This window comes from Fringilla coelebs (genome assembly GCF_963513975.1).
Source record: "Fringilla coelebs genome assembly, chromosome: 20".
NCBI classification, from domain to species: Eukaryota; Metazoa; Chordata; class Aves; order Passeriformes; family Fringillidae; genus Fringilla; species Fringilla coelebs.
The window spans coordinates 8,818,251-8,845,797 of record NC_140046.1 but is presented as its reverse complement, the minus strand read 5'-3'; positions in this window follow the sequence as shown (position 1 = coordinate 8,845,797).

Sequence of the window (27,547 nt, the reverse complement as noted above, 5' to 3'; positions counted from 1 at the left end):
GCAAGAGGCTCCAGCTCAGCTTAAAGGTGAGAATATCCTACCTGACTTGTTTAATTTGTAAAAGAAACCTAGTGAGACTTTCTGGCAAAGTAACAGAATGGTGCAGGCTACAACTGTAATTTCAATAAATATTTTCAATAAATAAATGTTAAATATTAAATTAATGTGTATTTACCTCCCTGCTCCCCTCAAAAACCAAACCAGGGCAAACAAAGATAATATGCTATATTCTGTACTGGTTTGCCCTGTTGAACAGGAGGAACACCTCTATCCATCAGACACTGCCCACAGGTCAGGTTTGCTCTATTTCCTTGCTGCTCTTGCACAGACACCCAGAGCCATGTCCTGACCATAAGGGGCTGCTCAGGTCCTTTGCTTGCTCTCACAGAGGTGGTGTCTGCACCTGTGCCACTGTCAGCCTTACAGCTGCTGCTACCCAGCTCACATACCAGAGATCCTGAGCCCAGAGAGCCAACATCTGGATTATTCTGCTCCCACATCCACTTTGTCTTTGGGGTGAAAGGACAGCATGGCCTGAGCCTGCCAGAAGCAGAGGAATGGCCCAGCTCTGCCCCAAATTAAGTCACTTTCTTGCACCTCAGTGTCTAATGAAGCAGATTTTACTTTCTCCTCTCCCCTCTGCCCCTACTGGGAATGTTTCTCTGAGGGGCAGTGAGTCCCTTTTCCTGTTGTCACACCACAATATCCCTGTCCTAGCACTTCTGAAAATACCAGCACAGGAGCTGGGGCTGCCATCCACTGACAGAGCAACTCAGCTGTGCTGGTTCAGGGGCTAAGGTGCACAAAAATTGCCAATTCCCTGCACTGCTATCACCAACAAACATTTACTTTCTAAGATTAATAAACAGAAAAATTATGTTCCTGACTCGACAGCTGCTGTCTGAGTTGTATCATTGCCCTTTTTTGTACAGTGCCCCATACCTTGCCATCATTTTCTTGCCCTGCTACCAGTCTCAGTGCTCAGGGTGACAAGTGAGACACATCTGCTTTCTATTTAAACCAGCAAGGAAATATTTATGCTGCAGGAGAACCTGTGGTTTTACTTGTGGTGTGAGAGGAGGCCACTGAGTGTTGAGCAGGAGGCTCCATATACCTGCAGATAATTCTCCAGGCTGGAGAATTCTCCTTATACTGCAGATAATTCTCCATATACCTGCAGATAATTCTCCAGGCTGGATCAGCTCCTTGCTGTTGAAGTGCCTGGCACCAAGCCATCAGTTGTGTTGCAGTTTCTGCTTTCCCTGGGTGGTTTCTCTCCACTGGAGCTCAGTGTCATGGAGGGGAAGAGGGAAGGAAAACAGCAAAATGCCACCAGTGTATACCCAATGTTGATAGTGACATGCTGGTTGAGTTCTAAATTATGTCTCTAATTACTTGGCATGATTTATTGAGACAGTTTAACAAGGTCATAAAGCACCACAAAGTGACACAACTTGCTCGCCAGCTGGAATCTCTGCTGCTGAAGTGCTCCCTTCTCTCCTGCTCTGTCATGCTTCTTGTGCCTCCTCCCACACGATCCAGCATCTCTGTGGTTGGATGGAGTCAGCCTTAACACTTCAGATACCTCTGGGGGCTAATTTAATACCTCTGAGCCAGGGCTGCAAAGGTTTAGGGGTAGCAAAGTGTTGTGTTCCAGGGTATTTGTAAAACAGATCAAAAAAAAGATCTGTAACAGATCTGTAAAACAGACAAAGGAGTAGCTAAAATAAAATAGTTCCATTGATGACTCATAAAGAAATGAGAAACCTAGAAAGTGATCAGGGAGGAGTATTGTAAAATGCAGGTTCACCAGCGAGGGGAGAGAATGATGAATCTGATTCCATGTTCTCAGAAGGCTAATTTATTACTTTGTTATACTGTATTGTATTAAAGAATACTATACTATACTATACTATACTATACTATACTATACTATACTGTACTGTACTATACTATACTATACTATACTATACTACACCAAAGAATACAGGAAGGATCCTTACAGAAGGCTACAAAGATAACAATGAAAACTGGTGACTCTCTCCAGAGCCCTGACACAGCTTGGCCCTGACTGGCCAAAGAGTGAAAACAACTCCCAGCAGAATGCAATGGAACAATCACCTGTGGATGAACAATCTCCAAACACATTCCACATGAGCACAGCACAGGAGAAGCAAATGAGAGAAGAATTGTTTCCCTTTTCTCTGAGGCTTCTCAACTTCCCAGGAGAAAAACCCTGGGTGAAGGGATTTTTCAGAGAATGTGAATGCCACACAGGAGCAAAAAAGGGATTAAAAAAAAATGCTGCTGTAGTGCCTCCCATGCAGCCAGGTCCAGCAGCATGAGAGCCTGACTGGGGGGAGGAGAGAACAGCCCTGCAACCTCGAGATGTTGTCCTGCAGCCCCCTGCAATAAGCAAGAGGGTTCTGAAGGCTCTGCCCGGTGTCATTTGGTCCCAAGGAGCTGCAGAGGAAGACTCAGTGATCCTGAATGGACAGCAGGGCTTTGCACCCCTGAGTGCATGTCACTGCAGTGCCAGGTAAAGCTGCAAACACTGCTGGGCCCTTGGGGAGGGATGTGTGCCCTTCCTGTGGCAAAACAGGGCACTGTGGCAAGGCAGAGACTGTGCAATCCAACCCTGGTGCATTTTAAGGCTTCTCTAAATAATTAAGGGAGCTCATTAATTAATAAAAAGAGAGTGAAATTGCAAGCACAGGAGGAGAGGGGCAATGAATACCCACTGGGGGATAAGGAGTATGTCCTACACTGCAGCTTACACAGACTGAAGTCTTTTAGAGTTAAAGTGGCTTTGTGGTTTGAGCTAGAGAAACAAATCTTAGCTGGAAGAAAAATCTTCTGGGAATAACAAAGCTACTTCCTAAATCCAAGTTACACTTGGGAAGATTTTTCAAGATTTACACACTCAAAGTGAGAACAGCATGGGATATGTACAGATGTGTCTGTGTATTTCTCAAATACGTGAGGAAAAAAGGATCTAGCTGGTGCCTGAGGTTGGCTTGCACCAACAAGGCTTTGGGGAAGGGATAAAACAGAGCAATGCAGGGAAAAACATCTTTCACTAATTAGATCATTATTAGTCTCCTCTGGCTCAAATGTGGGCAGCTTTGAAACCCTAGCTGCTATCAAAGAAAAGATTTACAGAAGTTCCACAAAGACAGAAGGAAACAATAAAGTCTGGTAATATCCCAGTGGGCTGAGAATTGGTAGAGTACACTGACTGCAAGTCACTAATTACAGCAGCTTTGAAATCAGAAGCTTAAATCTGTGCTAAACAGCAACGCAGTGCTTTGGGGCACAGCTTCGAGTGCAGAGAGGAAAAGTGCCAAACACACACACCCAGGCACAGACAAGTCATTGCAAAAGGAAACCAGGAAAGTGCAGGTGCAGCTGAATGCTTGTGAGCAGACAATTCCCCAGTGGGTGATTGAACTGCATATTTCATATGCACAATTACCTCTCTGCACCCCTGCATGCAGATTTGTGCATTTGCCTTCCCTGCCTATCTTTAAGAATATGACCTTGGAAATGCCAAATTTGCCTGAACTGCTGAGCCAAATGTCTAGCAGGCATCAGGGTTTTAAGCAGGTGAAAGGGCTGTTTTATCTCATATTACTGACACGCTGCCTGACATGAAATTGGTACTTTGCTGCTGATGACTTCTCATCTCCTGAATATTTCCTGGGAAGTTCTGGCATGCAGCAGGTGAGCTGTGCAGCACGAGTGAGGGGAGAGGAGATCTATGTCTAGCCTACAGGAAGGAAATGCAGATAAAAGGTTTCAAATGAGGTTGAAGCCTGTGATCTTGCCAAATCAAGAAAATGGAAGGTAATACAGGTGCCTGTGCTAAAGGGCTATCTTTTGCTGTCAAGCAGCCTGACATTGGCTCTGGTTTCAAATACTTACAATCTGTTGTGAAATACCCTTTGGATTTTGATACCCTCTGGATTTTGAGACCCTTTGGATTTTGCTGTCAGCAGCTCTGCAGAGGTGTGGGATGTGGGATGGGTGGGCAGGAGGAGGATGGAGGAGAACGCAGAGCTGCCCAGTGCCTCCCACAGGCTCTGGCATGCAGCCCTCGAGGGAAAGCAGCACCCTGATTTTCTCCATGAAAAAACTCCAGCATGAAACAAGCACAAAGTACATTTGAAGAAAAATGTATTTAACTAGAGGGAAAAGCAGGCTGCTTGACAGCAAAACGTAGCTCTTTAGCACAGCATCTGAATTTTCTTCCATTTTCTTGATTTGGCAAGACTTTCACTTGCTACTTTAGGGCCCACATAGCTCTACCCCCTTAACAGATGTTTATTAGCAGCCAGCAAGATTCCTGCAAGGAGTAAAGGAGTTTTTCCCACTGCAGGGTCAGCACAGCCCTTATTGGGAAATTTTCCTTGCCTGGGGTAGAGAAGGTGGGGTGACTTTCAAATCTGTTACACTGGCCAGTGTTAGTGCTCCAACTTCACTGCACTGGCATCCAGGCTCCCAGAAAATGATACTAACCCTGAAATATGTGTCTGATGTAACATCTAACCAAAATGTTGAGGGAAGGGGTGGGGGCTTGCTTGTGCTGCCTCATTTTTACTGTTAGGGACCTGCAGTGCCTTCCAAGAAAGAGCAACAGAAGGGAACAGACTTGAAGTAATTATGTTGAAGAACAGATATTAGTTGCAGAAAAGTTATTCATTGTTACTCTGTAGTAGTTTTAAATGGCTGCATAAATGTAAGAACTGATGGATGAAATGATGGAAAAAAGATATTTCCACCTGGTATGGACAAAAATCTCTGTCTAAAGCTGCAATGATTTATTAATATATCTAATCAATAGCAATATGTCTGTATCAACTTTACATCTAATTTAAACTTTCAGGGCTCAATGTACTCATTAAATAATATAATAGATTTACATATTTTAATTATATTTTATGGATTTTATAGTCTTAGAGAAGCATAGCCAGAGAGTTAATATTTGCTGAGTACGACTGTGTAAAATACAGAGAAGGTGTTTCAGGTCTTATGCCAAGGACAAATCAAGGTGATATTCCTTAGACAAAACAACACCCCAGCACACATTCAATTGTGTTATGTGTCTTTGTCTTGGGTTGGAAATGCAAGATGTGACTGGGGGTGGTGTGTGTTCTATCACCCTCTGTCAGAGCTGGGCAGTTCTCTGCTGTCCATGGGCAGTTTCTTTATCTCTCCCACAGCCCATCCTCCCTCCAGCAGATCTCTGCTGTCCATGGCCACTGAGTGTCCCTGCAGGGCTGATCCAATTCCATCATCCCATGGGGAGATGCTGTGCCCAGGGCAGGAGCCAAGCATTCCTACCTGGATACAATCTGCCCTGGAACAGCACAGCAGCCTTTGCCCCCTGCATTCCCAGAGGAGCAGCTTTCTCCTGCCCTGCATTCCCAGAGGGAGAGCAGGCCCATCTCCAGCAGCCCTGGAGCTGCAGAGGAAAACTCCCCCCTTGTGCAGGATCCTGCTGCAGCAGAGCCACAGCTGGCACTGCAGGAGGGCTGAGCCCCCTGGGATGGGGCTGTGCCCCCACCCTGACACACAGGGGACAGGGACTGCTCTCACTCTGGCAGTGTTGTTTTGTATTGCTGCATTTTTTTTTTTTTTAATTTTTATTTTATTTTATTTTATTTTATTTTTAATTTTTATTTTTCCCTAATAAAGAACTGTTATTCCTACTCCTATATCTTTGCCCGAGAGCCCCTTAATTTCAAAATTATAATTTTTTGGAGGGAAGGGGTTTACATTTTTCATTTCAAGGGAGGTTCCTGCCTTCCTTAGCAGACACCTGGCTTTTCCAACCGAGAGAGTCTTAAAACAGGGAAACTGAGTCCTGGAACAGGAGGAATTAACTTGGTCCAGGCCTCAGAGCAGGCAGGGACAGAGCCAAGCTGAGGTCTCCCTCTGTCCACCCTCCTTTATCCAGACATCAGGCTGAAAGAATGATTTGTGTGCCCAGAACTGCTTTTCCAACCACATCAGATCAGTTTATAAAAGATCTTAATCTTTCTGCAAACCTTGCATCTCTCTCAAACAACCCCAGCTGTAACAGCAACCCTGACATGCCTGCATTCAAGCTCTACCCACCAGTAATTGCAGCTCCCTTGAACCAAGGTCAGCACCTACTGAATCACATCCTCAAGGGCTTCAGCTGAAGATAGGAGTGAAGAATATTTGAAATAAAAACTGAAATGAAATCACAGAGGAAAGGAGGTCAGCCTTGCCAGCTCTCTTGACTCCACTAAAGCACTGTGATATTTCATGTCTCCTCCACAGCTTCAGCTATTTGGTCTTGTGAGCAGAAAAATAAAGTTTCTGGTTCTCGTGACTGTGAAGAAAAAGACCTCAAAATTCCCAACTAATGCAGCCCAAGGAGGTTCTAATCTTAGCTGAAGCCTGCTGGTACTGCTGAGGTGTAAAACACTGCTACAGCACGTAACAACAAAAGAAAAAGCAGCCACTTGTCTGTAATTTGGTGACCCCCAGCATCTGAAAGCCTTCTGTTGGTGTAGTAGTCAATCATCAATTACTCTCCAGCTTTCTTTGCTCCTTGGATAAAGCCATTTTCTACATCAGAAATACATCAATAGAGCTCTGCAAGAGCCTTAAAATCCACAGTATGGGATATGTTGCTTTTTCAAGATCCCTTCACTGATTTAGGGAAATAATTAATTGCTCTCTCTTCCTTTCTACTTATTTTCCAACAAGTGTGCCCTTCCCTGCTCTGTGAACTGCACAGAGCCCTGGTTTGCACTGTCCCCTTCACAGCAGGTCCCACAGGAAGGCAGAATTGGCTACAGCTCAGGGAGAGCACAGTTTGGGTCAGGAGGAGTTTGGATTTTTCCTTGTGGGACAGAGAGACCAGGTGTCCAAACCATTTAGCAACCTTGGAGGTGATCAAGGCCAGGTTGGATGGAGCTGTCAGCACCCTGGTCCAGGGGAAGGGGGGTTGGAACAAGGTGAGTGTGGTGTTGTGAGGTCCCCAGGATGAGGCGAGAGATGAGAATTTGACTCCAAGTTCTCAGAAGGCTGATATTATATTATATTATATTATATTATATTATATTATATTATATTATATTATATTATATTATATTATATTATATTATATTATATTATATTATATTATATTATATTATATTATATTATATTATATTATATTATATTATATCATATCATATCATATCATATCATATCATATCATATCATATCATACCAATCGTATCATATCATATCAATTGTATCATATCATATCACTATACTAAAGAAAGAGAAAGGAAACATCAGAAAACTAGAAAGGAATGAGTAATAAATACCTGTGACTGACTCAGAGAGTCCTACACAGCTGGACTGGGCTTGACCATTAATTAAAAACAATTCACATGTTTGGATAAACAATCTCCAGACCACATTCCAGAGCAGCAAAACATGGATAAGCTGAGGCTTCTCATCTTGCCAGGAGGAGAAATCCTGGTGAAGGGATTTTTCAGAAAATATCAGGGTGAGAGGTGAGCTGTAAGGTCTCTTGCAGCCCAGCCTGTTCTGTGGTTCTGTGCTTGTGTGGCCTGGCTGACAGCAGGGCTCAGGAGCCCTGGAGAACAGAGGGCAGCACTCCCTCTGCTCCCTTCCCATCTGGTTTTCCACTTACAAATTCAGGGTTTGTTCAGAGCACTTATTGCTTCTTGCAAGACAGATCCCAGAAATTCCCCTGTTCGGCATGAAATCTGGATTTCCTCACTTGTCTTCATTTGCAGTGACTTCCATGTACTGTTTTGCATTGCATTTTTTCTTTACTGGGCACTTTAGAGACCTCTGTCATGCAATATGGGACAATTGTGGCTTGGCCTGGCACAGGGGCAGACAGCAGCAGGAGTAAAAACACTCCTGGAATTTCTGCTTTTTTTTCTGCTCAGAAAATCTGAGCCTGCATCAGTGTCTGAAATTTGATCCAGTTTTGTGCTGCAGTGAGACCCTCAGTGTGTTATACCTTAACAACCTCTGCTGGTTTGGACTGGGTGGAGTTGATTTCCTTCACAGCAGCTGGTACAGGACCCTGGTTTGGATTTCTGCTGGAAACACTGATGGTAACTCAAGGATGTTTCCATTTCCTCTGAGCAGTGTTTGTACAGAGCCAAGGCTTTTTCTGCTTTTCACCCACCAGTGAGGAGGCTGGGGGTGCACAAGGAGTTGGGGGGGACACAGCCAGGACAGGTGACCCCAGGGCCATCCCATCCATGTGGTGTCATGCCCAGGAAATGCTGGTTTAGGAACTAATGATTTAATTAATCTCTGTTATTGGCTACCCTCCTGAACTCTTATCATGTAACTAGTTTATTTTCATTTTTAAATAAATCCTACTTATTGGTCTTTCCCTGAATATGCACACAGATGACATTGTTTCACTGATTTTCCCAAAAATAAGGGTTTTAAATGAAGCATAAAATATCAATAAACCACAGCAAGGGTGGGAATTCCCCACAAACAATCAACCTGTGACAGCTGAAACAAATACCTATTATATTTCCTGGGGGGCACTTCCTTAGACAGCAGCACAAAATCTCTATAGCTTAGTAGTTTTTATAGTTTATAGTTTTACATAGTACTTGAGTTGCACCAACATGACTGTCACACAGTTTCAGCGCAAGGGAAAACATGAATCCCTTCTCAGGCACACCTGAGCCAATGCAGGTCAGCGCCAGCTGTGCCCACTGCCAGGTCAGTCCTGCCTGAACTGTGTCAGCCTTGACCTCTGGACAAGGTCCTTCCTCTTCTGGCTCAGCTCTGCCTTCAGATGATAAACCACATTTCATTTTTGTCCATGCTGTTCCCAGCAGGTTTTTGTCTCACTGTTGGGACCAGGACATTGCTCTGGCTGCCCTGGGTGATTTGAGACCCTGGCAGGGGCTCAGAGACCTTGGCACAGAGTCAAAAACCCCTGTGCCTTTGATTTTAGCCCATGGAAACAGTCACCAACTTTGTGTGAGGAGTTACAAGCCACAAGAGTTGGAATAGAATGATAGTGAATTTGTCACTGTGTGAAAAAGTAGAATTTTGGGGATTTAGAATGGGGGCTCAAGAGGCAAGATGGAGGAATCTGGGCATGTCCTGTCCTTCTTGTCTTCCATTGTTGGAATTGAGGACATCCCTCTGGCTGCCCTGGGTGGCTCCAGCCCCTGCCAGGGGGCTCAGAGACCTTGGCACAGAGCCCCCCTGTGCCTTTGATTATGACCCATGGAAAAAATTACCAACCATATATGAGGATCTGCGAGCCATGAAAGTCTAAAGAGAATAATAATCAGTTTGTCACAGGGTGAAAAAATAGATTTTTTTTGGGTTTTAGAATGGGGGTTTGGGGGGCAAGATGGAGGAATCTGGGTGTGTCCTGTCCTCCTTCTTCTTCTTCTTCATCTTCTTCTTCTTCTTGTTCCCCACCTTCTGCTGGGATGGTGACACTTCTGGATTGGTTTAGAGCAGAGACAGACTGTCTGACACAGGTGATGGGTATTGGGAAATTATTGTAAATAAAGCACACACAGTTCTCAGTATAAAAAGCCAACCCCACCCCAAGGGCAGGGACTGTGCCACAACCCGACCTGCTGGACAGATCTCAGCAGGGCAGAGAAGGAATGGAACAGAGAAGAGAAAATAAACAACCTTGGAAAGCAGAGCTGAGGAATCTCAACTTCTTCTTCGGTCATGGGGCTGGGAAAAAAAAAAAAAAAAAAAAAAAAGACTTTCTGGCACCTGGGGGTCATTTCAGCCACAGAAACCCCAGATCTGACCCCTCTGGGGGTGTCCCTGCTCCCTTCAGCCCTGGCTCCAGCTCCAGCTCCCCTCACGTGTCTGCATTTGCTCAGTAAACACACCATGTTCTGTAGAATGTAAAACATGAGCATCTCATCCACTGATAAAATTACTTCTGTGCTTACACAGCTACTTAATTCCATTTTGCCATTGATTTGTCATTTTAAAGTTAAATAATAAACATGGATTGCAGCCAGGATACTGAGTGCTGCTTTCTCCCCCTCTAGCTTTTGATTTATGTGTTTGTTTATTTACTGCTAGATTTAAGTACTCCCTTTTGCATTTCACACATAATCTGGCAAATCCTGGGGATTTACTTTCACAATTGATTGGAAAAGTCAAAGTTTTACAGATAGGATTAAAATGGAAAATATCTAGGAGCCTTGATGGAATCTGCTTATGACAAACAGTGTCTCCAACAGGAACCCCAGCCTTAAAAACCTGTGTTGTGTGTTGTCAGGCACAGTGAAGACATAACTATTTCCTGTTACAGGTATCATGTCAATTAAAGAAACACACTTGATTTGCTCATTTGTTCTTTGTGGGAGTGCCTTGTGGGTTTTTCATTTAATCAGCATGTGGGAAAAGATTTTTCCATTTGCTGGTAGTTTTCTTCTCTTGGAGATTAAATCAGACAGGCTGGAAGGCAGTGCTCAGGCAAGCAGTGCATTTCCAATATTGTCATTTCAGTAAACTAAACTTTAAAATTCTAAAACTGTTGACGTGTGACATTTTGGTTTTTTCCTCTTCTGTTTTAGCTCCAAACCATGTATTACTTCTTCAGCGTTATTTACTTTTAAATCTGTGTTTGGAATATTACTAATGCTTTATGACAGGGCAAACTGCTTTTCAGCTTTTTGATTCTCTGTCAAATGCTGAACCTGGCTTCCTTTTGATCCACTCTCACAACCAAAGCAACCCAAACCAAATCAGTTATTCACACACAGCTGACTCCACAGTGGAATAATTTTCCAGATCATGAAATTTCAGTGCAGGGTGATAAAAAGATTAGGCTGGTGTCAAAGAGTAGATTACAGGGCAGCCTGGAGAAAAGAATTAGATCTGCTGCTAATCTCATTCTCCTGGGGCTCAAGCCCTCTGGTACTGCTGGGTGGTGAAACTCAGTTCAGAACAGGGGCCTTGGCTTCGTGTTCTTGGTGAATTTAATGCCAAAATGCGTGGAGGAAAGGAAAGAGATTCTCTGCTGGGTGGAGAAATTCCTAAAAGAGCCAGGGATCCCTCTGTTGTTATCTGAGCAGCACAGTCAGGATTGGCCCTGCCTGTTCCAGCAAGGTGAGGAGGTGGCAATCACTGTCCGTGTGTCCTGGTGTCAAGCCAGGGACAGACAATGCACAGAGAGCCACACAAGTCTGGGAAAACACCCCAATTAAATGAAAATAACCATCCCCATTAAGTGGCAGCAGTCATTGCTTAATTGCTACCCAGGGAGGAATCCTAATTGAGAGCAGATGAAGTTCGGCAGCGCATCTTAGGCAGCAGATTATTGCTCAGATATGAAGGAAAGGGAAAAAAAGGAAAATCAGGAATACAAACTAAGGCATTTCAGTCTAAGGCTGAAGGTGTTCATTTTTGCTAGATAAAACCAGAGCAGGGCTGGGGATCCACTGAACTGGGCTGTCTTTCTCTTCCCACCCATGAGGCCAGGGTGTTGCAGGGACTGGGCTGAAATTCCCCTGGTTCTCCACTTGTTTGCTTCCAAGTGGGCAAGGAGAGGAACCTGAGCCCACCTGCTCCTGCTGGACATTTCACCCAGCCCAGCTGGACCCCAGCCCTGCCTGTTCTCTGGAGCCCAGAGCAGCTCAAAGCCCCTTTTCCTCAGGTACAATCAGCACCCCTGTGCTCACTCTAAATCCCCTGCCCCTAGTGAAGACTCTGGCTTTATCAAGATAATGTGACTTTTTTTTTTTTTTTTTCCCCTAACCCAGCAATTCCTCTTTCTTTGGAAGAGCTTTGACCTTTAAATGAAGATGCATGCCAAAAAAAATCCAGAGCTTGTTATCAAGACAATCAGTGGCACAGGCTGTGTGGTAATGTCCAGCTCAGGTAATGAATCAGATCTATCAGTGTCTAGATACTAAGGCCTTTTTTATCCTTGCAAACTCAGGGCTTTCCAAATCTTTAAACCTGATCAGAGATAGAGCACTACAAGAGCTGGCTTAAATCTCAGCAAGCAGAGAAGAGGGTGAGGGGCAGAGAGCTCACATGAAATAAAGACCACTTTTAAAAGATAAAACATAACTCCAGGTACAAGGAAAGCCTTTGGAGAACAGAAGAGATCTTTGTCAGGAATCTATCTCATTTAGTCCCATTGTTTCACTGCATGCTTTGCAGAAAGCCAGCCATTTATCTTGCCTTTTTTGCACAGATTTTGTTGGGGTTTTTTTTCCCCTCCATTCTTGATGCCAGTTTCCATTTCATTAGGAGGTTAATCACTGATGAGATGCTAGTCCTGTCTCTGTGCAAGCAGGCCTCCAACACAGGCTAATCAGGAAAAAGAAAACATACAGTATTGTGGCCTGGAACATGAATGCTTGTACCAGTCCAGGTGTATTTCTGTTGTGCAGGGTTATGGATGGCTGTTTTTAGTGTTTATGGCATGGTTAGATACCTTCAACACACGCTGAGGTCCCAAAGGGAGAAATCCTCAAAGGGAAATGCAAAGGGCAGAAGAATTCCTAAATTTCCACACAATTTCCCCCGTGGGCCCTGTGAGCTGAACCTTGCTGGTTCACAGCACATGACTGGAATGCTGTAGCTGTGTCCCTGAGAGCCTCAGAGGGATGTCTCACTGTCACACTCGGTGCACTGCACACACATTGCTCTCTGGGGTTATGTGCCCAGACAAGGAGACAATCCCATCCCTGCAGCTTGAGCACCTCTGCAATGAGGCATGATGCTGAGAAGGGTTCTGCACAGACAAGTCAGCCCAGCAAGGCTGTGTCAGCCTGGGCCTGACCTTTCCTTCAGCCCTGCTGCAGATCAGATATTTTCTGTGTAACGTGGCCGCGCACTGAGCACGCACAGGCTGTCACATCCAGGACACTCTACACCCCAACATCCTTCATCTGCTGACCCCTGAAAAGCCAGGCCATGACCCACACAGTTCATTTTGGCTACTGCAGGTGCTCCACAGGGAGAGGGGAAGAGAGGGGACACCACTTCTCCATGCCCTGCCTGATCTCAGCCTGCACTCAGACTGTATTTGTCTGACACGAGCTAAGCTGTTGCCAGAAATACCCATCTTGGAGCTTGAAAAATGTGTTTTTTCCCAGGAACATCAGTCTAATAAAGTACAGTTCTGCCTACCACCCCAGTCTCTTTCATATCCTCTGACAATACTCCTACATGACTCTTATGATGCTGCTTAAGTCTTCACAGCTTCCAGCTAGATTTTTGTTAAATTTCAGTTAGATAGCCATGAGAGAAAACAAACACAGCGTTGCAGAACCTTGTCCTTCAGCTTTATAAGCTTAAGATTTATAATGCACAAGTTTATTTTATGCAGCTTTTAAGAGATTAATCTAATGTCTCCTCCACTTAGAGAGCACATTGCATTTTGCAGAAATGTGCAGGATTGATTCGCTTGTGAGATGTGCAGGAGCGGCACACTCCGCTGTCACTCACGTCATCAAAACACTCTGGGAATTGTTGTGCTGGGAGTTTGATCAAACTCCTGCACAGATACAATTCCCACAAGGGCTTCATATTTCAAAGACCCACATTTACTAACCAGCAGCCTGATTTTCAGAAGAGTGAAAAATCCAGCAGCCTTCTGAGTCTTCCTCACCCTGTTTTTCTCCAAAAACAATGCACGTGCATGACTCCTATTCATTCCTGCAGGCAAGGATGCCCTCAGTCCACCTAAAAATGACTTAAAATCGTAAAAAAGAGAAAATACACAAAGAGATGGAGGGCACTGAGAGCCTGATAACAGCATCACAGGCTGAACAGCTCAGGTGCTGGCAGTCAAAGCCATGAGTTGAGGGAGGACAAGAGCAGCAGTCTGGAGGGAGTCTGGCAGAATGAGCCAAGGGCAGCCAAGGAGGCAGCCCAGGAATGGTGGACTCGTTGGAAACTTGTTTCTTTAGTCAAATTGCTTCATCTCCCCCAGTGCCTCCTGTCAGGTTTGGCTCATCACCTCTAGGACAAAGCTTCTTCACGTGATGTAGGTAAAATGCCAAAGGCCATGGTGGAATCTTGATTCCCTGTAGCCTGTCAGAGCCCAAAAACACCCAAGTGCCAAGTCACCCTTAAAACTAAAACCTTTCCCACCCTCTATTTCTCCTGGAAAGTACCTTTACTTTGCCAATTGTATTTCTCTCTTTCTAGCTCTACAGTGAATTGCTTTGTGTCCCAAACCCACTTGTAACTTAGTAAATCTCTTACTTTAATGTTGCATTATTTTCAGCACTCCCTCTCTATTTTCATCTTCCTGCTGGTCCATGTTTTCTTATTAAAGATTTTACAGGTCAGGGACTGTCCTTTTTCTGTTCCTTGTTGTGATGGGGATTTTTCACCTCTGTATTTTCTATTCTTCTGCATTTGTATAATGCACAGTGCAGGAAGTTTTCAATAATGAGTTTGAATGTTTTCCATCACTGACAGTTTTGTTTCCTCTATATCTGTTCTCCCTGCTTATGCTGGAGCAAAGGAGGACACCTTCAATATGCTGTGCATCAGCTCATTGATTAAGTAGGAAACTTTTCTGTGCAGTAATTATTATTGCCTAAGCTGTACTGAAGCCCAGCAAATCATTTTTATTTCAGTATGCTCTGCAGCTCAGAGAAAGAAGCCCTAGTCATAGTTAGACAGCATATGAATTGCTAGAAAAATCCCAGGTTGTGCACAGATCATTTATAACCCAGCCAGCCCAGTGTTTGCAGAGGGTTTTGCCCACTAAACATCTCATAAATCATTGACTTCCTTTAGAAAGATAACAATAATTTCCAAGAGGTAAGTGGGATTGGTCTGGATCATTATGTTCTCCCTCTAGGGCAGGGAGTTGAAAGTTTTAATTTTCTTTCATCAATCTAAGTCATCACCCAAGGCTGGAGTGTGATGTTTGACTTCCTCTACTGGAAACCTTAGTTGGAGAGATCTGAGCACCCTCCACAAAGGTCTTGAGTGATGCTAGTGCAGTTTGTGTCTCAGATGACTGCCTGTGAGCAGAGTACTGTGACCCTGTGCCAAGGCCACTGTGGGACCACAGCCTAGAGCCACCAGCAGCAGGGCTGGCTCTCTGTCTGCTTGTCATGGGTTTGCAAATGAAGAGAAGGGATCAGGATGATGTCACTTCTATGATCAGGACCTCCCAAACAAGTCTCTGTGTACAGGCATTATACAGCACAGGCAGAATGATTTCAGCATGGGTTTGGTATCATTAAATTCACTGCACATGATGTGCAGAGTTGATTTGTGCAGGGAACGTGCCTGGGCTTTCAACACATCTGGCAACCCAAGCTATCCCTTCAAACTAGCTCACTGACATTCAGGAGCCAGAATCATTGTTCTAAATCTTTCAAATCTAGGCAGACAAAGAAAATATAGCCCCATAAACTCAGCTGTACAGATCTGAGGCAGGAGGGTTCCTCCTCCAGTGCAGCTGCTAAAGCTACCCTGATGCTCCTCCCCGTGGTGTGTCTGTGGTGTGGAGCTGTCTCCCCACCAGCCCAGGGCTGCATCCCCCACCTGTGGCATTCACATTCTCTGAAAAATCCCTTCACCCAGGGTTTTTCTCCTGGGAAGCTGAGAAGCCTCAGAGAAAAGGAAAACAATTCTCATCTCATTTGCTTCTCCTGTGCTGTGCTCATGTGGAATGTGTTTGGAGATTGTTCACCCACAGGTGATTGTTCCATTGCATTCTGCTGGGAGTTGTTTTCACTCTTTGGCCAGTCAGGGCCAAGCTGTGTCAGGGCTCTGGAGAGAGTCACCAGTTTTCATTATTATCTTTTTAGCATTCAGTAAGTATCCTTCCTGTATTCTTTAGTATAGCTAGTTTAGTATTCTTTAATATAATATAGTATGATAAAGTAATTAATTAACCTTCTGAGAACATGGAGTCAGATTCATCACACCTTCCTGCCATGAGGGTCTCTGTACAAATACAATACCCAGTGCACTGGAATCCCACTTTCTGTTTGCTCTTTCCCACAGTGGGCTTTCCTGTTACATTTGTGTAACCCAGGACCCTGGGATCTCCTCTACAGTTCATGGCTGGTGCTCTGATGTGCCCCCATTCCAGCCAAAACAACCAGAACAGAAACAAGGGCAGCCCTGAGCTAAGCACTTTTCCTTCAATTAGTCTAGTGGGTTTGCTTTTTGCAAAAACTGCACATCCCTGTAATATTTTCTCCAAATATGCTAATTATTTAAAATAATTAGCTGAATCCTTTATATAACAAATCTTAAGTATGTGCACCGATTCTTTGTTACTTTCTATTGCAGTCAACCTGGTTTTAGTTGTAATAATTGTAATAGTTGTTATAATGTTTTAGTTGTAATAATTTCTTGGAGTACTATGAAGAACACAGGAACCTTCTAATATGAACTCTGCAGAAAATGAGATACTGAATGTCCCCTGTAGTCCATAACCTTGTGCCAGAAATACAGTAAGAGACAAGAAGGCAGTAAACAAGGAAAGAAATATATATATTATTCCAAGTACAAGGAAAGCCTTTGGAGAACAGAAGAGATCTTTGTCAGGAATCTATCTCATTTAGTCCCATTGTTTCACTGCATGCTTTGCAGAAAGCCAGTCATTTATCTTGCCTTTTTTGCACAGCTTTTGGGTTTGGTTTTTTTTTTTCCCTTGCTTGATGATGGCTTAGCTGGAGTCCCCAGATGTTCTAGAGGAATTCTGGCAGGAAGAAGTTCAGTACAGTCAGCATCTGGGGTGCTCCAAGCCTAGAGTTTTGGAGCAAAACTGTCAGAAAGAAGTTCAGCACACTCACACATGGGATGTTCCAAGCCAGGACTGTGTCAACCTTGCACTTCCTCATGTTGTGTCTCACATCTTCCACCTGGACAAGAAGATGCCACATCCACACACCAAAGGGCAGAGCAATTCAGAGCACACAACATTAGAAAGCTAATGTTTAGTAACAATTTGACATCCTGCCAGCAGCCTGTTGCTGGCACACTATGCCAAGAGCCACTTCTGCAGGCAAAAGGAAAATTGGCACCAAATTGTTGCTTTCTTAATCCTTCCAGTGCCACTGCCAACAAAGACAGTCCTGGGTTCAGTTCCAGATTTGGTGAGGCCTTCCAAACAATTTATTTCACTTTGTGCCACAGAACTGGAGTGACAGAGCACAGATGAGTGCAAGCCATGAGCAAATCCCTCAGGTCCAAAGCCCCTTTCCCAGGCTCCAAACGAGATCCACGAGTTCTGCATCCCTGCAGATGCTGAACTCACTGACAGCAGTGCCTGAGAATGTCAAGACAGATGTGACAAAAGGAGACTTGAGCACTGCAGAATCACAAGCACTGCTTGCAGGGATGCAGGACCTGGAGGATCAAACTGCAATGGTCTAATCTTCCCCAGCTCCTGCTTAATTAAAATTCTCAGCACTCTATTCAGGATACAGAGTTCAGTTGTAGTTCAATAGGAGTATCACAGACTATTTAAATAAAATGTATTTCAATAAAAGGAAATTCAATCTACAGAAGAGATTTTAAAAGGAAAGGATGTATTTCTTAGAACTGGTGTTTCTACCTTTATAAACTGATGATCTGTCCTATGTAAAATAAAATACCAAACTATAATGTTTTAAAAGGAGTGTATTACATTTAGCTGCTTACCTTAGATTTCCTTGTAAATTAAACTGAAGCCCTCAGCAATATTTTTCTTCCTTTTGTTCTTTCTTCTCTAATTACACCATGTCACTAATTATCTTATGGGCAGAAGCAGTCTACAGAGTGCTGCTGCTGCTTCAAAAACTTAACTGCTCTTGTACCTTAACTCTCTTGTACCTTATGAATATTTTCATTCAGCCAAAAAAAATCCAAAAATCCAACAAAGAAAGCAAAATTCTGCTCAAGTCTTCTCCTTCTCTAGAAGTTGTCTGCCCCCCTGGTTCTCAGCTGCTTGCCATCCCTACTGATTCCCAAAGTTTGATTCAGGTTATCTTTGAACTACAGCCCTTCTCTAGGCTATGAATGGTGCCTGTACTCTAAAAAGCATGACTGTTTCCTAATCCCTGATTCCCATTTTCATGATTGTTAGGATCTTTTCCTGTAGCCTTTATGTGGCTGAGTGGGCTACCTCTAGCATAATCCCATCTGGAGTAATTTACCAGCAGCTGTCAATAGTGTAACCATGAATTTTTTCATCTGGGAAAATCATTGTAAAATTGGATCATCATAGAGTGCATTTCAGTGAAAATTCCAGTTGGATGGTTATAAGTAATGTGATGTTTCTAAGGTTAAATCATGTAATGTTAGCTTATGGCTAATGGCACAAACCTTTGCTCGCTCCACAAAATCTACTAAAAGAGAGACAAAAAGGGATCTAAACAAATTTTTCAACTCATCAGCTCACCATGGAGTCACCTTAAAGCACTGATTAACAGAACCCTTGCTCTCCTACCTACACCCATAAATAGCTTAATAAGACATAAAATATTCTGATCAGGGTTTTTAACTCCGGACTATTTTACTGATGTTTTTACAAGAAAATACAACAATGTTGTGCATATAAAGCACCCTGCACAAGGCCTTAATTTTGCACAGGCCCATCAGAAGTAACCTTCATTTATTTTGCATGTGTCACTGATCTCTGTGACCTTTAAACTGCTATTAAGCAGGAAAATTAAATATCCAGCAAAAAGCTTTGAAAGAACAATTCATTAGAAAGTGCTCAGTTTGTGCTGCACGTTGCATCAAGTCAGACCTCTAACGGGAAAGTGCTGACATCTGGTGATGCCAGTGGTGAGTATTCCCATCCCAGACCCATCCCATTCCAGACCCATCCCCATCCCTATCCCAGTCCCATCCCAGATCCATCCCAGACCCATCCCCATCCCATTCCCATCCCATCCCAATCCCAGATCCATCCCAGTCCCATCCCCATCCTATCCCCATCCCATCCCACCCCATCCCATCCTATCCCCATCCCCATCCCAGTCCCATCCCCATCCCATCCCTGTCCCATCCCAGACCCATCCCAGTCCCATCCCATCCCCATCCCAGACCCATCCCAGTCCCATCCCAGACCCATCCTAGATCCATCCCATCCCCAGTCCCATCCCAGACCCATCCCATCCCATCCCATCCCCATCCCAGTCCCATCCCCATCCCACTCCCATTCCATCCCCATCCCAGTCCCATCCCAGCCCCATCCCATCCCCATCCCAGTCCCATCCCCATCCCAGACCCACCCTAGACCCATCCCATCCCCATCCCAGTCCCATCCCCATCCCCATCCCAGACCCACCCTAGACCCATCCCAGTGCCATCCCATCCCAGTCCCATACCCATCCCAGCTGATCCCAGTCCCACCCCATACCCATCCCAGCTGATCCCAGTCCCATCCCATACCCATCCCAGCTGATCCCAGTCCCATCCCAGTGCCATCCCATCCCCATCCCAGACCCATCCCAGTCCCATCAGAGATCCATCCCATCCCCATCCCAGACCCATCCCAGTCCCATCCTAGATCCATCCCAGTCCCATCCCCATCCCGGACCCATCCCAGACCCATCCCAGATCCATCACAGACCCATCCCAGTCCCATACCCATCCCAGTCCCATCCCAGTCCCATTCCATCCCCATCCCAGTCCCATCCCAGCCCCATCCCAGTCCCATCCCAGACCCTCTCCATCATCTTCCCACCCCCCAGAGCCCTCTCCCCCCAGGCAGTCAGATGCCCCAGCTCTCAGCCTGTGTGTCACCCCCAAGGTTTCCTCTCTCCCTGCTCACCAAGCCCCTCAGAGACCATTCCCCAAAGAGGCACGATGGCATAGCCCTGTGTTTTCTCCAGCTTGGATCAAAGTGTTCACATGCTTCTTTGTGCTTAATTTCTGCCTTGAAGGACAAACTGCTCCTCTCCCTCAAAGCCATGAACCACTTCCACCCCCCCTCACAGCACATGGCTGGGGTGCTCCTGCTTCCCTTGGATAATCTGTGTGCCCGTGCTGCTGGGGTCATTACACAGGGCAGGAGAGGCAGAGCCTACAGCTTCATGGGCAACCAGATTATTTTTGTTCTGTTTTATCTCACTTTGGTTTTAAAAGCCTTGCCTAGAGCAAAAGGCTTAGAGTCACCAGCACTGGGGAGACCCAGCAGCACACAGGGTGGATGGATTCCCACACATGGATCTGGTCCATGTGTGGGAATCCATCAAATCAGAGGGTTTTGGGAAAGCTGCAGAAGGCCTCAGAGACAGCAGAACTGTGGTTAGAGATGAGCAGTAGCCATGAGATTGGTCAGCAGAAAATTTATGTAAGTAGGAAAGTAAGGACAAACAGAACAATGGGCTGTGTATTAATGCTTGTCTGGAATAACTCCCTGAGCTGCAGAAAAGTTTATCTAGTGAGATATTAGGGAGTTCTAAGCTCAATAATGGAGCTCTGTGCATTGTGTTGGAAGGCTCACAAGCAGGTATTGCATTTGAAATAAGTATTGTTTTAACCAAAGGTACCTGTGCTTATAGTGGTTGGATGGAACCACTGTCAATGTGCTTTTGCTTTGTGAGATCGGTCAAAAAACTTTAAAATTGAGTTGTAACATTGAGATCTTTGTCTTCTTTGTCACTCTGGTTTTAAAAGCCTTGCCTGGAGCAAAAGGCCCAGAGTCACCAGCACTGGGGAGACCCAGCAGCACACGGGGATCTGCTCCATGAGCCAGACCATGGGCAGGTTTCAGACATACAGGCTTGGAACACCCAGAACAAGCCTGTCTTCCCCTGTCCAACAGTGACCCCTTTGTGACATTGCTCAGTAATAAGCACAGGCTTTGGGGGGAGGCGGGTTGTAATCATTAAATTGTAAATCCCTTTAAATGCAAAGATCAAAGGGAAAGTTTCAATCCTATGACACATAATTAAAAATGCAGACATGAATGGCTTTGATTCATGAATGCTTATGTACTTTTAAATTGTTGCCAGGGAGATCAGGGCATGAGAAAATTAAAAACCATTACGCTTCAAAAGGATAAATGATTTTCACAGCTTTCTAACATTATTTCCTGTTGCGCAGATTTTTGTGTGTTTTAACATTTTCCCCGCCCTGCCTGGGCAGATTAGTTCTGAAAAATGTTTTCCAGAAAATGATCAGAACTCAATGAGATTAAAAGGAGATTAGTGAACTTGTTGGTTGGAGAGTTCCCATTTGTACCTAATGGCAAGCACTCGGGGCACTTAAAGAGGAGCGCCACCACACATATTTTACCCTTATTTCTGCATTCTAGTTTAAAAAGCTGTGACCTTTTAATTCATTATTCTTTTTCTAATAGAGCCAGTGCAACACAATATGGTCCAGGCCATAAGCCAAATCTCCCTGAAGTTAAAGGAAATATTCCCAGGACTGTAGTGATTTCAATCTGTTTGTTTAACATTTCTCACTTGTAAAAGTCAAAGCACTTAACTGACAGGAAAAGGCTGCTTCCTATTTCACAACTAAAAATTGAGATGCACAAAGTGGACATGACTCTCAACCCTCTCACCACGGATGCCAAAGTTGAGTGTAGAGCTAGCAAGCTACAACAAATATTTCCACTTCTGATCCGTGGTGCCTCAGATTTGCCCAGGTTCAATGATCACTTTGGCACCTGATAAATCCTTTGAAGTGCTTTAAAATCACCCCAGTTTTACCAGAGACAAGCCATTAATTCCTCAGACAGAAACATCTTGCTGAATTGCACCTGGGAGGTGATGGCTGCACTGAACTCACGGACAGCAGCTCCATTCCTGGAGGGAAAGTACATGTGGAAGCAAACCCAAACTCCTCAGTGCTGAACTTACAGTGCTTTTTAGCCACTGGGGAGGATGATCAGGTGAAATCCTAAAAGCTGTGCTGCACACAGGTGGACATGAGAATTCCCCTCCTCTCCCTGTATGGCTGGTGGAATCCAGGATGATTTATCTCATCTCCTGGATCATCTTCAGATGTCTCCCTATCATGGAAGTGATTTTGGTCTGTAGTTCCATAGGATGAATCCCAATGCCCAAAAGTTGTACATTTGGGATGAAGGGCTAGATCCACCACAGAGACACTGCAGCTCTACATACACAGTTATTCCATTGTGTTCCCATGCTTTTGAACTTTGGGACTCCAAATAAAGTAAGGTTCAGCTGAAATTCATCTGCATGAGGCTGACTTGCTCCTCACTCTGGCACTGTTCAGCTTCCAGTCAAGTCAACCTTCACAAAATTTCCCCTGAGGGGGAAAAGCCAGAGACAAGTAGCAGCAGGATTACAGAGCACTGAACAGTTCAGCAGGTATCTGATGGTGAAAGGAAAAACCTTTTGTATTTACTTCTGAACATAGGAATCAGACATTGTTTCTGTTTGAGACTGGGCTGCTTCCAGAGTGTCTCCATCGTGGCAGCCAGCTGAGATTCAGTGTAAGTGGCCATCCCAAAAATGCACTGAAGCTTTGTTATCCACTGTGTTGACTGAGATAGCTCCAGGGAGCAGATGCCCTACAATGACACCTCTAATATATTACTCTTTGTGTAATTTGTTATATCTAATGTCTGAATAGCAAATAGCATGGCAAGAATTTATCCCTTTTTTCAGCTGGTAGTTGTTCAAGAACATGTTATTATTGTTCTTTTTTAGAAAAGAACAATATTGGATCGATAATGTTGCAACATAATTCTCATTCTTCAGATTTCAGTCCAAAGGAGATTTTCTAGTCTCAGTTTCTTTGTCACACAGACCATAACTCTTAATCCATTTACTGCAAGCCTTAGATCAGTAACTTGCATTTGACTAAGGCTAAAGCATTAGGTGTTCACTTGAGAACTATAAGAAATAAAGCAGTTTATTCTATATTTTTAAAGAAATTGTCTTATTTTTATATTAATTTGGGCCTTTCTCCACTAATATTGATGTTCCAATCAGCATTTGCTATGTGAAAGAACAAAATTTCTCATGTTCAAGCACCTGGATCCTCTTGTAAACCTGGTTCTTGAATGCTGCCTTCTTCTACACACCTCTGCAAAATGACTGTCCTGTCTTAAGGGAGCAGGAGACCAGCTCCTGTGCAGGTTTAAATGAACTCTGGTTCATTTATAAAGTAACAAAGAGAAGTCCAATACAATCAAAAGAGACTTCAGGGCCCTGGGATCAGGGCAGCAGGATCAGGAGCACAGGTAGTGATTTCCTCCATCCTTCTGTTACAGCAATATTGAGCCATCAGGTCAGTGGGTGCAGCTCTGAGGCTGGTGCCAGAGGAGTCACAGCACTGCAGCTCTCTCCAGGATGGTGTTCCTGCAATTCTAATTTCTGTTGATATCAGCCTTGGGAATTAATGTAAAACACGTGCACTGTTTGCATATTGGCTTGCAAAACCAGGGCACACAGACTTTGCTAAAACAGATGCAAGGACAGTGTCCTACATCATGAATCAGTCACCATGCCAAACACTGAAATATTCTCTTTCATCCCCATGGTCAGACTCTGACTCCTACCAGGACTAATTGCAGAAGCAGGCAACAGCAGCTGTTCTGATTTCCAGCATGCTTAAAAGCAGGGGCAACAGGGAATCTCACAGCTGAACAAAATCCTTTGCTGTTTGTTTTTATTTATGCTCCAATTTCAGCATCCAAACAGCGAGCTGGCATTCGAAGATTTAAGCTGATCCAGGGACTGGTGGTGTGACTTTCTTGCTCAATTTATGTTCATTCTGGTCCCAGTAATGATTACCTTTGTCACAGGCACATCACAAGGCCAAGCTCACTGCAAGTCTTAGGAGAAGGAAAAGAACAAAACTAATGAATTTGAATGGTGTTTATAATTAATACATTTTATAAACTCCTGGACTGTTTGCAGTAGCAGTAAATGTGCTAAATTTTCTTTCTAGGACAAAGATCACCACAGTTCCTGACAATGGCAGAAGTTCATCAGCACACTGAGGAAGAAATTATTTTCAAATGGATAGGTAGCCAGATGGCAAGTGTTCTCTTTTTTCAAAGACACCTGCATACTAGAAGCAATTCTCTTCCTTAACACTCTCAGCCTCACCAGGGCAGGGACCATTATGAAGGGGAAGATGAAGAGGAAATTCTCATCCAGAGATCAAAGAGTTGACAACTGCCTTTTCTGCCCTTTGGAAATTATATTGAGAGTCGAGAATATCTCTTCTCACCTACAAGAGCGGTTGGCAAGTGAGTGCTGACTAAGTCACAAAAGACTCCCAATCCACTCTTCTGTGCACTTTTCAAAAGAAATCAGTGTTCTCCATGTTCTGCAGGTCTCCTTTACTGAACAGCCACTTAGCAATATCCTTCCTCTGCTCAGCCTGTCCTTGAGTTGGAGTGGCTGCTTTATGCAGGGTAGAGAACACGTTGCAGACAAGTCTCTCAGCAAGGCTGAGTTCACAGAAGTACAGCTGTGCTGAGGCTCAAGAGATTGCACCCATCCTCTGACTGCACCACTGGCTGCCCCATGACCTCAGCTCCACCATTCCAGGGGCAGGGATGGGAATTATCACACAGACACAGAAAAGCTGGGGGTGAGCAGCGCTGGAGAACAGTGAAGCATGATTACTAATAGCTTGCATGATTATTCCCAAACACATGCAGTCTCATAATATTGCCTTCATTTGGCATAAGGCTGCCTGGAAACACCAAGAGGAAAAAACACTGTTTTGCTGGAGTGTTTTATTGATAACTAGAAGGGGAGACACAAACAGAATATCTGCATTGCCCCAGCAGACAAACAAAACCCCAAGTCCCACAGGTAATTACCATCTCCTAATTGGGTTTGAAAACAGGAGATTTGAGTCTGAATGCATGGAGTTTTCACCAAAATGAACAATTACTTGTCTGAGGGATCCAGTGGTTTCAAAACACAACAGGAAGAGGCTGAAAGTGAGGCTGAATTGAGGCTTTAACTGTGAGTTTGCTGATAGCCCTCACAGACCCCCACTAACCAGCTGCTACTTTCACTGGCAGGAGTCAGAATTCACAGTCACCCCCATTGTCATTTTTATCTGCCACTCCAGGCTCATTACATCAGTTTAACTAATGGCAATTAATATGAAAATTAAAATTGATAGCAAAATTAAGCACTTGGAAGACAGTCAGTGCTCCTACAGAACTCTGGCATGCCTAATTACTGTCGTAACAACGCCCCTGGCACAAGCTGGCCAGGCCAGTCCTGGTGCAGCCCTGACTCCTCTGCCCTGGCCCCAGGGTCAGTGAGATGATGATGATGATGATGATGATGATGCTCTCCCTTTTCCCATGGGGTTCACACATCACACTTCTGCCTGGCAGCCACATTTGAGAACTTTTCAGATGCTGTGACAAAGTGGCGCCCCATGTGAGAAATGACTGCTCACTTTTAAAATGTTAAAGGTTTATTAAATCTCAACAAAAAATACAGCAAAAGGACTGAATAAGGAAAAATCACAGTGCTGAGAGTGTCTGTGATTATCAGCCATGTGCTCATCTTCAAAATGGGTGCTCCACCTTTTATACCTCCAGCCCCTCCTAAAGCCCTGTCAGTGACTCCTTCCTGGCCATCCAGGGGTGCAGATCACTGTCTTACACCTTGATTTGGGGGCAGCTGTTGCCATGGTAACATCCCAACCCTCCCAAATGCCCCTGTGTGCCCAAGGCCATCCCATGATAACAATGCAAGGGGGAGGGAGGGAGGACACATTGCAGTAACACAACTGATCCTCCACAGAACTTCTCTGAACACACACACAATGTTCACCCTGTAGCTGTGAGAGCCAACATCTCAGTACCCATCTGTAACCCCTGATTTGCTCTTGATGCATGCAAAGATTTTATAGCATGGCTTAGAGTTCAGAGATCAAAACCAGCCATGAGCTGGCTCAGCAGCAACCCTGAGCTCCTCAAAAAGTCAGGGCTGCTGACAGCAGGCAGTCCAAGTCTTACACCTGACATAAGAGGAAAGGAAAACTGCTAGACCTGCCCATGACCTGGGGGTTTCATTTCAAAATATCTACTTTGCCAACCCAAATGCTTCATTATTCAGAGTTTGTGTAATGCTTTGAAGGCACAAGCTGTATCCCAGAATTTTAAAATCATTATAAACCAGGTTCTAATATCTCCCAGCCTTCATTCAGCAACACTTAAAGTGTTATTTGCACCAGCATTACTGTGACAACAGCCTCTCACCATCAGCAATGTCCAAACTTTCCACCCATGACATGCAGCTTAAAACTCATCTAGTTTTAAATGAGCTGGCAGAATTAGAATTATCCTCTAGATTTTCCATTACCAAGGCACCAGACACATTTTACAGCCATCCTTTCAGCAAGGGACTTTGTCACAGTTTACTGATACAATAATCAACATAAATCTGCAAAACACTTTTGCTGACATTGTTGATAGGGAACAAAACAGTGTTTTAAACACACTCAACCCTCATTCCCCCAGTGCAGCTTATCTGGAGCTGCTTGGCAGAGAGGATGTTGTGATTTTATGCCGGTGTGTCCAATTTTATGTTGACACCTGCTGTGTCTGAGTGGAGCTCTAAGTGCCTTGTGCCCCAGAGCTATCCTTACCATGCACTGCCTGGGCTGTAACTACCTCCATCATATACTTACAAATGGCTCCAAGCAGTGAAATAACATCTGTATTGATCTAAAGAACATTTTATTGATTAAAGGCTTCAGAAGGAACCGTGTGAAATGCAGGCACATTATTCAACAATGTCTTTCCAGTACCTGTGTTGGAAATATAGGAACATGAAGCTGTTAAATTTTTGATCAAAGGGCTCCCACTGAGATTGCTGCAATGATGCAAACTCAAATAGTTCAGCTGTGGGGCTCCCCACCCCCCATGCTGGTCCCTTCTATAGGGAGAAGGGAAAGACCTACAGGTTAAAAATTGTTTCTGGATATTGACATGTAAGGACCCAGGACATTGCTCTGGTGATTTGAGACCCTGGCAGGGGGCTCAGAGACCTTGGCACAGAGTCAAAAACCCCTGTGCCTTGGATTTTAGCCCATGGAAACAATCACCAACTTTGTGTGAAGAGTTACAAGCCACAAGGGTTTGAGTAGAATGACAGTGAATTTGTTACAGGGTGAAAAAGTAGAATTTTGGGGATTTAGAATGGGGGGTCAGGAGGCAAGATGGAGGGATCTGGGTGTGTCCTGTCCTTCTTGTCTTCCATTGTTGGAATTGAGGCCATCCCTCTGGCTGCCCTGGTGGCTCCAGCCCCTGCCAGGGGGCTCAGAGACCTTGGCACAGAGCCCAAGACCCCTGTGCCTTTGATTATGACCCATGGAAAAAATTACCAACCTTATATGAGGATCTGCGAGCCACAAAAGTCTAAAGAGAATAATAATCAGTTTGTCACAGGGTGAAAAAATAGATTTTTTGGGGTTTTTAGAATGGGGGTTAAGGGGGCAAGATGGAGGAATCTGGGTGTGTCCTGTCCTTCTTCTTCTTCTTGTCCTCCATCTTCTGCTGGGATGGTGACACTGCTGGATTGGTTTAGAGCAAAAGCTAATGTACATGTACATTATTTACCATAACTTCCCA